The 16,560-nt window shown below is 40.1% G+C and overlaps 1 protein-coding gene and 1 long non-coding RNA gene across 7 annotated transcripts in view; one reads left to right on the top strand and one right to left on the bottom strand.

Moving 5' to 3' along the window:
* Window positions 1-7,277, bottom strand: part of FAR1 (fatty acyl-CoA reductase 1) — a 73,760-nt gene extending 66,483 nt beyond the window's left edge. Inside the window, exons 1-2 of one of the 2 annotated variants that reach the window (XM_027115309.1) lie at window positions 7,139-7,277; window positions 5,320-5,417 (exon numbers count right to left, since the gene is read on the bottom strand). The gene's annotated coding sequence lies outside the window, so the exon portion shown is untranslated. The remainder of the gene's footprint in view (window positions 1-5,319; window positions 5,418-7,138) is intronic. The other variant, XM_027115311.1, reaches the window with a different exon arrangement.
* A 351-nt stretch (window positions 7,278-7,628) lies between these two features.
* The window catches only part of LOC113624980 (uncharacterized), a 28,380-nt gene continuing 19,448 nt past the window's right edge, over window positions 7,629-16,560 (top strand). For 2 of the 5 annotated variants that reach the window (XR_003434528.1, XR_003434529.1), the window contains exons 1-4: window positions 7,629-7,767; window positions 10,244-10,365; window positions 11,021-11,222; window positions 12,053-12,183. This is a non-coding gene — a long non-coding RNA (uncharacterized LOC113624980). Of the gene's footprint in view, window positions 7,768-9,920; window positions 10,148-10,243; window positions 10,366-11,020; window positions 11,223-12,052; window positions 12,184-16,560 lie in introns of those variants that run through there. The other 3 variants (XR_003434525.1, XR_003434527.1, XR_003434526.1) reach the window with 3 other exon arrangements.

A 16,560-nucleotide genomic window follows, 5' to 3' on the forward strand; every position in this document is an offset into this window, starting at 1 on the left:
TTGCAAAGTTCTTCAGAAATTGGTTATGACGCTATGCTTGGAGATTTTGTGAATATGGTGGAAAAAGGAATCACCGATCCAACTAAGGTTGTAAGAAGTGCCTTACTGGATGCTGCTGGAGTGGCCTCTCTGTTAACTACAGTAGAAGTCGTAGTCACAGAAATTCCTAAAGAAGAGAAGGATCCTGGAATGGGCGGAATGGGTGGGATGGGAGGTGGGATGGGAGGTGGCATGTCCTAATTCCTAGAATAGTGCTTTACCATCATTAATGAGATGTGAAAGGAAGCTCAAGGCAGCGTTCCTCACCAATAACTTTAAGAGAGGTCAGTTGAAGGAGATGACTGAAGAAAAGGCTGGCTGATGTTTAAGAATATCACTATAACCATCAGTTACTGGTTTCAGTTGACAACATAGAATGGTTTACTGCTGTCATTGTCCATACCTACAGATAATTTATTTTGTATTTTTGAATAAAGACATTTGCACATTCCTGGTAAATGAGTATAAGAGCCATGTACCAATGTACTGCTTTCAACTTAAATCACTGAGGCATTTTTACTACTATTCTATTAAAATCAGGATTTTAGTGATTGCCATCAACAGATGAGAAGCTAAGAAGCAGCCTTTCTGTGGAGAGTAAGAATAATTGTGTACAGAGTAGAGCAATATCCAATTATGTGACAACGTTTGTGTAATAAAAATTGTTTAAAGTTAAAAAAAACAAAAAATATATGTAGAAGGTGAAAAGCACAAAGAAATAAATAAAGTTGAGTTTTAGCAGTATGCTATCTGCCTATACATTAAAGAACGGATTATTAAACCAGAATCTGTAAACCTTCAAAGATATCTGAATGGGTTTTGAAAGTCTTATTATTAGCCTCCTGAAATTATTAGAAAAACTAAGTGTATATGTATATTTTTTCTGAGGAGAAGAGATAGCACAAAGCTCTGAGATGCTCAAAGAAGTTTATGACCTTTGACTAAGACTCTGCATCATGGGATATATTTTAAGATTTTAATTCTCAGTTAATAGTTCAAAGTTTTTAAGTCAATACTCCAAAATAATAAGATATAGTGGTAAGAATTCCTTACATTCAAGAAGGATTTCTCATGTGGCTGCCATGCCAACATTTTTGGCAAAAATTCCATAAAGAACAAGAATGATCTAGACTAGATATCTCAAAGCAATCTTAAAACTGTCAAACAGTTAAAACTTAAACACACACACACATACACACACTCCACCAATGTCATTTCCCATTTAGAATCTCTAATACTGGCATATGATCTTACGTTGCTACATTCTGTTTTATACATGTATATTCAGTCTCTCCAACTACTTATCCCTGTCCTACAGTAGATTATTATATCTAATTTCTCTTGCTCAGAACAGTATAATATACAAGTCTCAAATATATTTATATGAAGAAATTTCCACTTCACTTAGATTAGCATGTCTATTGTTGCATTTATCATGCTGTATGGTAATAACAGGTAAAAATGTCTAGGGACTTGTTTCAAAATTAAGAAGGGGGAGGGGAGTGGGTGGAGAGACAGAAAAAACAAGATTGACCACAAGTTGAAAAATGTTAAAGCTGGTGATATGCATATTATTATATTTTTATGTTTGCAATTTTCCATAATACAAAGTTTAAAGACATTGGCCTCGCCTATTAGAACAGAGAGCTTCTTAAAGACAGGTGCAGGAGCTTTCCTCTTTGTACATCTGCCCAGTAGAGAGCAGTTACTTTGCTAAACACATTTCATTCTTTATGTGAAAGGCAGCAGTACTATCCTTCAATGAAACTTCAACAACTCTTTGATGGTATTTTATTTAAACAATTCTTTTATTAACCCAGATAAAACATATTCATTCATTCACTACTTACTGGTTACCTACTTTTCTCAGATATCCTGTCTTGATAAATGGAGGATATAAAAAGTAATTCATACTCTCTAATAAATTAAGAATCTGACAATACCCTCAAGGATCCATGGGAAAAAGGGCAGGGAGGGGAGAAAGGGAGATAAAGGGAAAGAAAAAATAGTAAAAAGCAACAAATACAGTATTTTAAGAAAGGGCTCTAAGGCATTCACATTTTTAATTAGAAAGAAGGCATACAGTTTCTTTAAGTTAGACAGGTCTAAAAGTTCCCCTCCCCACTCTATTTTACAGATGAGGAAACTAAAGCTCAGAGAGGGGAAGTGACTTGCCTCAAGTTACACATCAAGTTGCTAACAAAACCAAAAGTAAAATTCAGATCTGCTCATTCACAGTGCAATGTGAATTTTCTACATAAAAAATTTCCTCCTACCCCATAATATTCACTACCTAAAGAGAATGACTATTTTATTATTAATATACACTTCAATTCTGTATTCTACCATACTAAAAAAAAAAAGCAATACACTAAGTAAAGGGGGGAGGCTGGGTAGAAAATGCAAACAAACTGCTAAGACAGTTATACATGAATACTATATGCACATACCACACTTCCTTAATTCTGAGACACATTTGACTTTAAGACATAGTATCCATTTTGTAAACATTTTTTAAAAAATATAGACACTGTAAAATCTTCATTTCAAAAAATATTAAAATGTGAAAACACACACCTCTAAAGCAATAAAATATAACGCACCCTATAAGACACAAAAATCACTATCATTTAAGACCCCATGTCACAGGCACAAACACACAGAGCAAGAGTCCCATCTTCTAAAGTAACGAATAGTTACTAAATACCTAAGGCTATGTGGCATTTTTTTCAGTTGTCTGTATTAATAAACAAGTCCTTTTTGCCATACATCTCATATGCATGAGCTCTGGAGTCAGAGAAAGTAAACTGGAATCTCCAGCTCTGCCACTTAGCTCTCTGGCCTTTGGAAAGTTACTAATTTCTCCAAATCTCATTCTCTTCATAAAATAAGATAACCACCTTAGAGAATTGCCTGAGAATTAAATGTAATAATTTATTTAAGGAACATAGTACAGTGCCTAGATGAAATATTAAGTTTCCTTCCACAATTCCTATGGACCAAATGAAATTAAAACTAAAAACTACGTCCCATTCTTGACTTATAAGATTGGAATAAATCTGTACTAACCCTAGGGCAAATACTACTAATTTCCTTTGGAATAATTATTTGATAAGAAAAGCTTATTTTCTTGAAATTTCTCTCTTTTCTTCTTCAAACTGGGAACAGAAAACAATGACAAATTTTAAGTGTTTAAGTTAAACTTGTTATATGTAAACTCAGCACTTTCATGTTGCCTTACTGAACTGAGACTCTAAGCCCAATACAAACCCACTGAAGAGAGGAACTATAAGCCTACGTGTGGGAGGAGAGAAGGGTATAAGGTCAAAAAGACACATTTAAAATGACTCGATGTACGACTGGTTTGGTTTTTTTTAACCTTAAATTCATTTATTAAACAATGTTCAGAAAAGCCAAGACTGTATCTCCATGATTCAGGGTGCTTTAGTAACCTGATCCCCCAGATTAAGCAAATGTAGTTTCAGGTTGTTTCCAACAATAACAAGTCATTGCCAGGATGGGACTGTGCCTAGCAAAGTGGCTCATATGCAGTAGACACTGAAATAAGACCATCTTCTCTCCTACCCCAAACATAGTACAGCCTAGACCACCCACATATTCTCTCACTATTAGTTCATTTTAGTTGAATGATTTTTCCCCACTAATGATAAAAGTAACAATGCTTTTTTTTAAACTTGGAAAAATACAAAAAGTACCAGCATTTTTAAACTACCCATGATCTTACCAGCCAATAACTAAAATATTACAAAAGGACATACTAACATCTTTCCTATGAATTTGACCATAATTATGATCATACCAAACTTTAAATTTGTATAGAGCACTTGCCACTAAACACAATTAACTACCAGTCCATATGTTAGTATCTTCATTATGGCTTTCTTGAGACCAAATTCACACTGTTTTTCCTTACTTAACTCAATGGTTTCTTCTCAATCTTTCCTCTTCTGAGTCTCTACATATTTTGCTGATGATCACTTCCTCTTTCTTAAAACTCTATCCTAAGTTTCCCTAAACAGTATATTCCTCAGTGTCTACAAAAGTCTCTCCAACTAATCTTTTTCTATTTCTTCACTGGCTCTCTTCTGTTAACTCCTGACAATCTCTAAAACATGGCTCAGTCCTGACTTTGAATTTGCTTGTCAACCTTGAATCCCTAGCACTTAATAACACAATGCCTGGCATGAAGCAGATGCTCAATTTACGTTTACTTACTGACTTTGCCAACCCTGACCTGCCACCTACTAGTTGTGTTACCTTGGTTAAATTAAATCTTTCTGAACCTCAGTTCTCTCATTTATAAAGTAGGGATAATCAAAGGAAGATGATGCTTGGAAAGCTCAAGACAGTTTCTGGCACAAAGTTGCACCCAATAAATTTTGCTATTATTATCAACATAATCTAGTACAGGAATCAAAAATATTTATTATTGGGCTTCCCTGGTGGCACAGTGATTGAGAGTCTGCCTGCCGATACAGGGGACACGGGTTCGTGCCCCAGTCCGGGAAGATCCCACATGCCGCGGTGGCAGAGGCCACAACGGTGAGAGGCTTGCGTACCGCAAAAAAAAAAAAAAGAATTTATTATTATATACGGTTGAACACCAAATCTACTTCTCAATAACCTAATTTACTTTCACCATATTCCTCTTATCATAACTATCAAAAAACATTTTTGTACTCTTCACCACTTATCTCCAATCCATCATCAACTATTCTAATTTTTCTCTCCTAGCCACCATACAAAACCATCATTTATCAACTAAGCTATAACAACAGACTTAGCTGATTTCTACACCTTTATATCTTCATTCATGGGCTTCCCTGTGGTCCGGGAAGATCCCACATGCTGCGGAGCAACTAAGCCCGTGTGCCTCAAGCAACTACTGAGCCTGCGCTTTAGAGCCCGCGTGCCACAACTACTGAAGCCTGCACACCTATAGCCGGTGCTCCACAACAAGAGAAGCCACCGCAATGAGAAGCCCATGCATCACAAAGAAGAGTAGGCTCAGCGCACCACAACTAGAGACAGCCTGCGTGCAACAACGAAGACCCAACTCAGCCAAAAATAAATAAATAAATAAAATTTATTTTTAAAAAGATCTTCATTCAAATCTTCAATCCTCCTTAAAAACCATTTTTAATTTGTCACTCTTGTCCACAGTTGCTTATAACATGTCCATACTACTGGAATGCCATCCTCTTATCTTGCAATAACCCATGTCCCAACTCCTAGTTCAAAAGATGGCTCAACACTCACCTCTTCCAGGAAACTTTCCCTGATTAACTCCACACCACTCAGATTACTTCTCTGCTTCGAGTCGCCTCAGCCCCTCAGCACTTAGGTACTCTGTTATACTAAGAGTAAAATGTGATCAGTGAATAGCATTACCAAGAAATTACTTCCACAAAACTATTTCTACATCCTAAAGAATGGTCCATTACCTATAATGCTTTGTTGATTTGGTTAATTAGGAAACATCCTATATGACAAATGCCCTCTTTGGGTTTTGTCCTTAACACTATACTACTTCATGTTGGTAAAGAAGCACTTAACTCTTCACAATCCTTTTGTCCTATCCTCAGGCAGAAATAATACCTCAGTTGTATCACCTCCTCCTGTTTAAATCCAATGGAAATGTAGTAATGGACCATTTTCTTTTCTACTATCTTTTCCCTGCCCCCAACCTCTGCCCATACCCCGCAAATAAAACTTCTAAAGCTTTAAACAGAAAGGTAGTAGCAGTGATACCACGTTTTTCTTTCCTGTAAGTGAAAAGAACTTTGAACCTATTTAGCTACAAAACTCTTCCCAAGGCTGAAAAATTTCCCAACAAGCATGATGCATAATCAAATTCTACATCAAAATGCTTGATTCTTATAGAGTAAGAGAATTGTACTTATGTTCACTCTTACTTGTGTTGCTGTAAGAGATCTTACATCATTTTTATGACACGACTGTTGAGAAACTCCCCTGTATTGCAGTTTTCGCAAAGTATCCTGTGATGTTGTCTTTAAACTAACACATTCTACTTTTTTTGATATAAGAATTAAGCGATTCCTCACTGCCATCCAATCAAAAGCAAACAATATTTGTGCCATGGCTTGTGAGAAGATGAGTTCGTGTGCTGCTGAGGCAAAACAATGAGATGAACTGTCACACGGGTGGGAGAAGGGTTGGGGAGGAAGGAGGAGGGTTGGGGAGGGAGGACAATCAACCTCAGCGGTGAGAGTTAACAAGTCTGTGAGTTTGGCCATCGATGAGTAGTGAATGAACCTATGGACCTGGCTGACTGACTCCTACCTGACAAAACCGACAGTTATTCTTGCTGACTTACTCATAAAAGATCCACACCCTTCAGTTACCATACATAAACCTACCTCGTTTGCTCCTCGTATACTTTCTCCTAACTGGCCACCTAACGCTTTCTAGTCTAACAGCCTCCAACCACACCTCACCTAAAACCTCTGCCTCTCAGTCACCTTCCGGCTTTAGTAAGTGCCTCTTACTCCAGATTCACGTGTCCCAAGCCTGTCCTCCCTTCACTCCCAGCTGATTTCCCCCCAGTCTCAATCAATGCCTACTTCCAAGAGGCCAACCACACGCCCCGGCTCCGCACCTTCTCCCCGGGCACCCTTTTCTGAGCATCACCCTATTCCCATCACTTTCTTCGTCCCCAGACCCAGAGTCCTGCCATCACAGGCCTCCTTTCACTGCCACCCTCAGGCGCACAAACCTGCTCCTCCGTTAACTACTCCGCCCCACCTTCGCCACCTCTACGCGGTCTCACCGCCCCAGGCGGCGCCCCCAGGCTCCGCGCCTGCAAACCAAGCCCCCCCCCCATGGCACTGCTCTCAGTCCCGGCTCTCCAGAGGGCGGTGGCCCCGCCAAGCCTCGCAGAGACCATCCGGGCAGAAGCGGGCGCCCCCCGCTCTACGCAGCCGTGGGCGGGGGCGGGGCAGCTGGTGTAGCCCCCGCCTCGGCCAGGCCTGCCTCCCCGGCTCCCAGAGCCGTGGCCCCGGCCAGGCGAGGAGGGACCCGCAGCCCGCCTCTCCCGCCCGGCGTCCCCGCCTCTCACCTAGACGCAGAGGCTCGGGCCTCGCTTTCCTCCTGGCAGTCCAGAGAGGGCTCTGTCGCCGTCGGCGTCGCGCTCCCTTCACTCGCTCTTCCACCGCCCCCGACCGGCCGCTGAAGAGCAAACGGGCGGTGGCACGCCCATTGGCTGCGGCCCGCGCTCGCGTCAGCCGGCCCCGACACGGACCTCGGAATGTGACTGGCTAACGCGGCGCCTCTTTTCCACGTCTTGTCCTGATTGGCTCTCTAGTGCCCCCTTACTAGGAGGACCGCTCACCCTCCGCCTGGCTTCGGCCTCCCACCCCCTCAACCCCGTTTCCATCCGGGCGGGAGGAGACGGGAGCGGGCGCGGGTGGGACACGAACGGCCAATGGGAGGGCGGAGAGAGGGCCGGGAGGTGGGCTCTGCTCCCGGCCAGCTCGCGGGGAAAGTTCATCCAATGGTCGCGCGCCCCACACCCCGAGCTCACGAGCGCCCCCGCCGGCAGATCGCGTTCTGGCGGGTCGCGGCCAGGGCCACACCCGGGCTGCCCGTCGCTTGGGAGCGGCGCCCACTGGAAAGGTGGGGAAGATGCGGCGAGGCGGCCGCGGGTGACCGCTGGCAGCCATTGTGGCGTGCTCCCGTGCTGTCTTCGTGAGTCCCGACGCGCCTCTTGGCGGGGCTGGTTTGGGTCGGTGAGAGCGGAATCGTGGCTCTGTGGTCCCCTGGAGCCTCCGCGGGGTGCCCTATAGAGAGGGAGCCGAGCGTGCGTCTCGTCCAGCCCCGCGGGACTGTGGGTCAAATATTTCCACTTAACACTGCTTCCAGAGTAATTTCATACAAAATTTATCCATGAGAGAAATTAGAATAATGGTTATCTCGCGGGGGGGAGGAGGGGAAATGGAAAGGGCACAAGGGAACCTCACGGAAGCTCGGAGCGTTCTGCCTCTCGATCTGGGTGGTAGTTACCGAGGTGGTGTCTGCCTAGATAAAACTTCACCGAGTCGTACACTTAAGATTAGTTCACTCAACGCACTTTATGTATAATATCTCAATTTTTTAAATGATAAAAGGATTGTGAGAAAAACTCTAATATTACCATAACCGTAGGCTCCATGGGACACCCATGGTATAAACAATCCCACTAGGATTTAGCTATCGTTCAAAAACTAGAAACCAGAGGAAGAAAAAAAGGACTGTGAGAATTTAAAGTGAGTGAAAGCTCCTGGCACGGTGAATAACACTCACAGGTTGGTGCTTTAAGGATGAGCTAAGATGGTTCAGAATGATTTTTCTCTGAGGATTTAGAGCCTGTTTCAGTGCCTGACACTGTTACCAGAACTAAAGCACCCATGGTGCTGCACCCAGTTGGAAACTACAGAAGTTTACGGAGCTGCGTACTTTACTTTCATTTGAACACCATGGCTTCTGCCTTGGAGGAGCTCACAGTCCAGCACCAAGTACAGTCACCCTCTGTATCCGTGGGGAATTGGTTCCAGGACACACTCTCCCCCCGCCCCCCCGCAAATACCAAAATCCACAGATGTTCATGTTCCTTATGTGAGATGGTGAAGAATCTTTGTTTCTGAACTTGACATATAAAGTTAGGTAAGATAGTATTTTCCACAGAGCATAGGATATAATAAGGACTCAGACATAAACAGATAATTCCACTATAATGCAGGATGAAGGAATACATATAAACAGGATCTTACCCAGCCTAGGGAATTTAGGGGCATCTTCTTAGAAGATGCAGAATTAAGTTAACCACTGCTAACATAACCACTGTGCACATCCTCCCACATTCTTTAAATCATCTCTAGTTAACTTATAATACCTAATACAATGTAAATGCTATGTAAGTAGTTGTAAATACAATGTAAATGCTGGGTAAACAGTTGCTGACAAATAGCAAATTCAAACTTTTGCTTTTTGGAACTTTTCTAGAATTTTTTTTCTGAATATTTTCAATCCACAGTTATTTGAATTCACAGATGTGGAACCCACGGATACTGAGGCTGTCGATACAGTCATTCCTGGCAGAGGGCACTGAACACAAAACTAATACAGCTGCCTACCCTCAGGGATGAGTCATTTCCCTAGGCTAGGCAAGATGTATGTGTGTCTAAAACCCAGGCCATTAACAAAATTCTGAAATATCCAGGGTCAGATGAAACACTTCTTAGCTATAGGTCAATAATATTCTTCCCAAAATAGCCACAAGAACTATGGGCCAAATGCTAGCCTGTGGAAGGGCATCAGCAGCAAAACAAGTTAAAGATTACAGGATTCGTGTTTATTAACTCAGTCATTAAGTTGTTCATTTCTGATAAATACCTTTGTTTAAAGTACTTGTCCCTGAACTAGGCACATAAAGTTAGGTAAGACAGTATTTCCCACAGAGTATAGGGTGTAATAAGGAGGCAGACATAAACAGATAATTCCATTATAATGAAGGTTGAGAGAATATATATAAAAAGGATCTAACCCAGCCTAGGGAATTTAGGGGCATCTTCTTAGAAGATACAGAGCTAAGTTAACCACTGCTAAGGTTTATCACCATACCATAAGCAATTAGGCACTATTTCTGGAGAGTACTTTCATTACAAATTTTTAAATTTTTGTACAAATACCTTCATTTTTTAAAAATAGTTATATGTAAATATAACAATATAATAGCTATATATAAATATATAAATTAATACTTAGTTCTGAGGAAAACATGTGAAAAAATTAAGTAATTGCTTAATGAATACATTATGACTTTCAAAAATAACTTTAGGGTTGCAAGCTTAAAGGCATTCATTTGATTCAAGTCGATGTGTATGTAACATGTCCCTCCAGCAGAGACCCCCCACAGATGGGCAGCATGCATTCTGGAAGAGGACTTAAAATTAAAACAACGGTTTACTATCCAAGATGGTACAGTCTCATGGGCATGTTGTGTGGCTCATGTCCCTTGCAGTACACCACCATTTGTACGTGAATTCCAAGTCATATATCTATAAAAAGTGACTAATAGTCTTCACAAAAGGTAATGAAGGATTTTGCCCAGAGTCTAACACTTAAAATATAGTAATACCAAAAAAAAGTAATAATTCATTCAAATGCTTTTCCCATCTCTTTTCAGCAAGAGCCCCGAAAATTGGGCTGCCATATATTGGAATCTACTACATTGTAATTTTATTCATGTATGGAACACCTGTATATACTTTTGATTCTTGCTACAGAAACACAGTTCTGTAAATGAAGGTAAATTATACCAAGCCAAAAATGTATTACTATAGTTTACAGCCTAAGGATACCATACATTACTGAGAAAATAAATAGGAATAGACACCAAAAACACATATGTTACTCATAAACTAGTTATAGCTATTTGTGCATTCCCTCAGACTTCCATAACTTCTTTAAAAACAGAAGTCAAGTAAGGTCAAGCATTAACTTTTTTATGCAAACAGTACCTCTTCCTGCTCTGAGGAAATACTTTTCTCATGGCATGTATCATTTTCTAACTCATATGATATATTGTTCTGTCAATGTCTCATTAAACATAGTTTTGTTGAGGTTCTTCACTCCATCTTTACAACAACCCTATGCAAATGTTCATCTATTCATCTGAATTTTGTAGAAGAGAAAATTGAGGCTCAATGAGACAAGTAATTTGCCCAAAGTCACACATCTGTTAGGTGGCAGAAGTGGGATTGAAATCTAGGTCTATTTGATGGCAAATTCCATAATCTTTTTACTATGCCACATTTGTCTCCTCCAAAACAAGATCTGGTCATTTTGCCTTCTCCTCCATACATCTTTGTGTTCCTCACAATGAGTAGCACAGAATCTTACGTATGTCTCTCATGGAACTCATGGTGTTAATAATTCTTTTCACCATGCTTTATCTTTACAGATTTCATGACAAAGAAGAGTGTGAACTATTTAAAAGTAACTACTTCTTTTGACAAAACTAAAGGGAACACAACTTTGTAGTTGCAGTGAAGAGCCCATTACTGCTATCTAGAATGCATCAGAGATGCTCACTTTCATAGCATAGACTGAGCACAGCATAGAAAGAGTTTCAGGCAGCTTTTCTCAAGAGAGCCAAATTTCTAGTGAGTACAGTTACTCTCTGCAATTCATTTGGTGATCTCTACCTTGTTCTGTATTCAATTATGACATCCAGAATTGGTCTGCTTTAAACATATTTTTAAAGCTTGTTATTAAAAAGCAAACAAAAAAATTCTACCAAGTTTCTAACATTTCTGCTAATACATCAATTGTCAGTCTGAACGAGTACACACAGGTTTCTGTGGTTTCATTTCCTCATCTGTAAAAGAAGGGTGAAACTTAATGCCCAGTATCTGTTCTGAGTGTTTTAGAGATCTGTGAAATAAGTTTGGTTTTCACCTGGAGGCGAATCATCTGACCTTCAGTTATTCAACAGCTTTAATCTACGTGGAACAAAAATGGAGCTGCTGTGTTCTTGGCTCTTCTAAAATATTCCTTGTGTCCTGACCACTGACTTTCTGGTTCTTGAAGAGTGGCAGAATATGCCACCCCAAAATATGCCACTTTAGCATAAGGATTATTTTGAGCTAAAGTCACCTAAGAAACAGCAGATGCAAGAAGAGCCTTCTAAGCTCCCTTTTTCTTCCTGAAAACAGGAGATAAAAGCTCCCATGTGAAGGATGCTCTTATACCAAAAGAAAAGAAACATTCTTCAGTGGCAAATCAAAGCCGAGTATCCTGTATACATAGACTTTGTTAAAATAATTCGTATCTTCCTTTAGCCTCCCCATATAATTTACTTTTTCACAATTGCCTTTATTTATTCAACCTAGTATAAAAGCCTGTAGATTTTGCCATTTCTTTGAGTCTTCATTTAACATAAATGTGTATACAGTTCTACTGTTAATCTGTTTTATGCCAATTTAATTCTCAGGCCCAGCCAAAAAACCTTAAGAAGATAGAGGTAAAATTTTGCCTCCCCTACAGTTTCTGGTTATGAGGTTGGGATTTCAATGGTTGGGACACTGAGAGATCCTGGGACAGCTGACAAAAAGCCAGCAGAAGGTAAGAATTCTTACACATCAATCCCTTAGATCTCTGCCTGCATGGCCCAACCAAAGCAAGAATAATGAAAGTCTCTCCTTATCTTTTTCCCTTTCTAAATGTAGCTTGGCAGGAGAAAAAGTATGTAAAACTTAGTTCTTTGAGTTGTGACCTTTGTATTTGGTTCTGAGTACCCATTGGTTATAATCCACAGCCTCCTAGTCTTTGTTTCTTTGTCTCTGTCTTTAGTGGTGCTTGTCATAAGGAGGAAAATCATAAAATGAGCTGCACCATTCATCTTGTTTCACATCTTCAGAGCTTGGCTTTGTGACCAGGGAAAATATTCTCTCTGGTCTCCACCAGCTGGACTGGACAGTACAAGTATTGGCTTGAATCAGGTAACGAGCCAGACAGGGTGGAAATCAAGACACAAAATGACAAGCAGCATTCTCTTTGTCCATCTTGCCACCTCTCAGAGAAGTGTGTCTTAAGAGAGATTCCAGTTTGTCTTGAGAGATTCCAGTCCATAAGAAGCTCTGGTTGTCTGACCTTTGTTGTCTTCATAGTGCTAGGAAGCCCTTATCCTAATGTCACCCACCCGATGCCACAAATGAGCTGGTCTATAGCTGGAGACATTTCAAGTTCCTGTAGGAAGCAAGAGACACCAATTTCACAAACACTATTCTTACTGCCTGTGACAGTAAAGCTCTTTGCATTCTTAGGCTAACTCTGGGAGTGAACTTTCTGGATTTTGGGAGGGCTGCATCTTTTGTACTGTCTTTGGGGATGCCTCTCATGTCTGTGGCTAAGCCATAAAAGGCTTATTGGTTTTGAGTCATAATTAAAATAGGTATACTCCTGAATATTTGGACTTCTATATCTAAAAGCATTTTTTAGAGAGCTCCCACCCTATACAATTATCCTACTGTTACCTATGGGAAGGTCAAATTGAAAGGAAAAAATTAATAAGATGAAGATAACTCTTGTATAAGTTAGTAAATTTTGTGTTTCTATATTTATACCTAACTCATGGCTAAGGTTTAAAATGAAAACTGTAAGATCTCTTTTTGTATATGTCTCTATATGTCTATGTATACATGTAATATTTTTCTACCTCTGGATGATACTGCCAAAATTACTCTGTAAAAGAGTTCTATTTAATTGGTTTAAAAAAATAAACGCTTATATAAAGTATTCCTAAAACTCTCAGAAATATAGAAACTAACCCAAATGTTTCTCAGGTTCACAGGATCTGGGATAAAACCTTGTTTAAGTCATGTCTTCAGAGTTGTCAACAGTAAATATAATGAAGACATAGCACTTATTCTATTTGGGTTTACTAGTCAAATGAATTTATGTTATCTCTACTAGATGTTTAAGATTGTAAAATTTTAAACTCAATTTAAAATCAGGACATATAGTAAAAATAAATTGCTTGATGCATGTCAAACACAGCAGTACATTAAAAAAGTTGGAGAGGGCTTCCCTGGTGGCGCAGTGGTTGAGAGTCCGCCTGCCGATGCAGGGGACACTGGTTCGTGCCCCGGTCCGGGAAGGTCCCACATGCCGCGGAGTGGCTAGGCCCGTGAGCCATGGCCGCTGAGACTGCGCGTCCGTAGCCTGTGCTCTGCAACGGGAGAGGCCACAACAGTGAGAGGCCCGCGTACCACAAAAAAACAAAACAAACAAACAAAAAAAACCCTCACTAAATGCCTGATTGTTCACATCATATAGAGATCTAACTTAGATGAGCTACTGCTCTCACCTGCACCACTGCCTCCTTAACTAAGACACAACTGTTCAAATAAACTGACCTATTCTCAAGACTAATTCGAGGAGAAACAGAATAATCTGCAAGCTCAGATTCTGCACTATGAATCTTTGGGGTGAAGTTTCACAGGGGAGGAATAAAAAGTGGCAGAATATACCACCCCAAAATATGCTACTGTGACATAAGGATTATTTTGAACTAAAGGCACTTGAAAGAATAGCAGATGCCAAAACAGCCTTCTAATCTCCCCATTTCTTCCTGAAAACAGGAGATAAAATCTCCCAGGTGAAAGATACCCTTGCTATACCAGAAGAAAGAAACATTCTTCAATGGGGAATCAAAGCTGAAAGAATCCTGTATAAACAGAACTGTTAATTCTTATCTTCCTTTAACCTCCCCATATAATTTAGTTACTTTCCCACAATTTCCTCTCTTTGTTCAACCTAATGTAAAAGCCTGTAGGTTTTGCCATTTCTTTGCGTCTTCATTTTCTTGTCAGAGCCCCCGTGTCACGTAAAACATATAAATTTGTATACATTTCTCCTGTCTTATGTCAGTTTAATTCTCAGGCCCAGCTGAAAACCCCTAAGGAGGTAGAGGTAAAATTTTGCCTTCCCTACATTCTCAAGTGTCTCCTCCAGACCCTGTTTATTGCTAATAGTGTTCTGGTGTTACCCGACTCACAGGTATTGGGAGGAAGAGGAACAGTATTTGTAACATTTCTTTAAATACCATCTGCTGTCTTTTTTCCAAGTGTCACTGTGGAAAGAAGTAACCGTCTTGCTGGCCAGTTTCTTCCCACAACTGATTTGGTGGTCATTTGCCCTTCTTTTGTGGGTGGCATTGTCATTGTTTGGAGCTCACTTTGGGGGCAGTAGTAACTCAGTAGGACCCTGAGACCTGGAAATTATTCTTTTTTTCTTTTTCTTTCTTTTTTAGGGATTTACTCTCTTTGCACATTAGTCAGAACCGAGCTGCTTCAGATGCCCAGAAGTGGGAATCACTAGTTCATTATCTGTATTAGAACATCACAGCATGTTCAAGGTGTAAACCACAGACTCTGACTCCCCTATGTCCTGCTCTCTGGGTGGTGCTTTTTGAGAACTGTGCCTAAAGTCTCTGAGATCAGTATCAGCTCACCCTTGAGCTTCTAGGGAAAGCCCTCTTCCCAGAAACAGTTGAAACAAAGGACCTGAACTGGGAGAACCTCAGACAGCAAACCACATCTATGTGTAAAAAAAATCTGTCACACACATGTATGTGACACACATGTATGACTCTTAAGGAAATAAAACTTATATTTAACTCAGTTCCTAATCACTTATTCTCCAGATCAGAGAACAGTGCGCAGATTAGGTTCTCCATAAAAAAGCCATTTAACCACTCTGTTATGATATTTATTAGAGCAGCCAATTGTAGGTTTTTTCTAATAAATTAGTCAGTGCTTGGCTTGAGAAGAATAGAGCAGTGATTAACAGTCCTGACTCTGAACACCTGGGTGTAGAATCGAAGCACTACGACTTACTATGTGTGTGACCCTGGGCAAGTTACTTACCCTCTGTGCTTCAGTTCCCTGGGGGTAAATGGAAATGACAGTAATAGCACTTACCTCATAGGGGTGCTATCAAGCTGAATGAGTTAATATTTTTAAGCTTTTTATCACAGTTTCCGGCACATGGTAAGCCTTATCTAAACTCTTACCTTTACGACTGTTAAAATCCTAAGGGGGAAAAAATAAAATGAAAGACTTCTCAGAACCAATAATAATGTCTTCTGTTTTTTAAAGGTATACTAACATGCCAAAGACTTTATAGGTATTATTTCCGAACCCCGCAACAGGTAGCTATTGTCTCCATTTTACAGGGAAGAAGTGGAAGACTGGGAAATTTAATTTCATTGCCTAAGAGCACATAACTGAGTAGTGGAGCTGGGAATTCTAACCAGGTGTGCCTAATTCCAAAGCCTTCCACTGTGCAACATTGTCTCTTAAAATTTATCTGATCATTCATTGTTTTCATGACTCAACTCTAAATGCTCTGCATTCATTTATATCCACACTATTTCAGAACTGGTCTAAGTCTCAATTTGCCCATCCCCTCTGTCTTTCACAAGTAGGAAAACTTGAGTTCTTAACAAACAAGTGGCTTTCCCAAGACTAATTACTTAATGACTGTTAAGTAGCCATTGAATACCAACTAAACATTTGCCTGTAGGGAAAGGAATGAAGTTATGTATATTGCTTACCACAGTGCCTTTCACATGCAATCAGCACTAGCTAATTTTTATCATTGTTCATTTATTCATTAATTCATTTAGCAAGCATTTGTTAGGCATTTCTGACAAGTCGAACACCTGGGAATACAAAAATTAACAAGGTATGATTCCTTTTGAACGTCATACTAGTCTTTCAGTACAGGAGCCATTAACCACATGTGGCTATTGAGCACCTGCAACGTGGCTGGTCTGGAGTGGAAAATGTTATAAGTATAAAAAACACGCACAATTTTGAAGACTTAGTACCAAAAAATAAAATACCTCATTAATAAATGTTACATGTTGAAATGATATTTGGGATGTATCAGGTTAAATTAAAATATTTAAATTCTTTTAATCTGTTTCTGTTTACA

This window comes from Aethalodelphis obliquidens, unplaced genomic scaffold (assembly GCF_003676395.1).
Source record: "Aethalodelphis obliquidens isolate GAN/ISIS:26980383/991018 unplaced genomic scaffold, ASM367639v1 scaffold14, whole genome shotgun sequence".
Classification (NCBI taxonomy): Eukaryota; Metazoa; Chordata; class Mammalia; order Artiodactyla; family Delphinidae; genus Aethalodelphis; species Aethalodelphis obliquidens.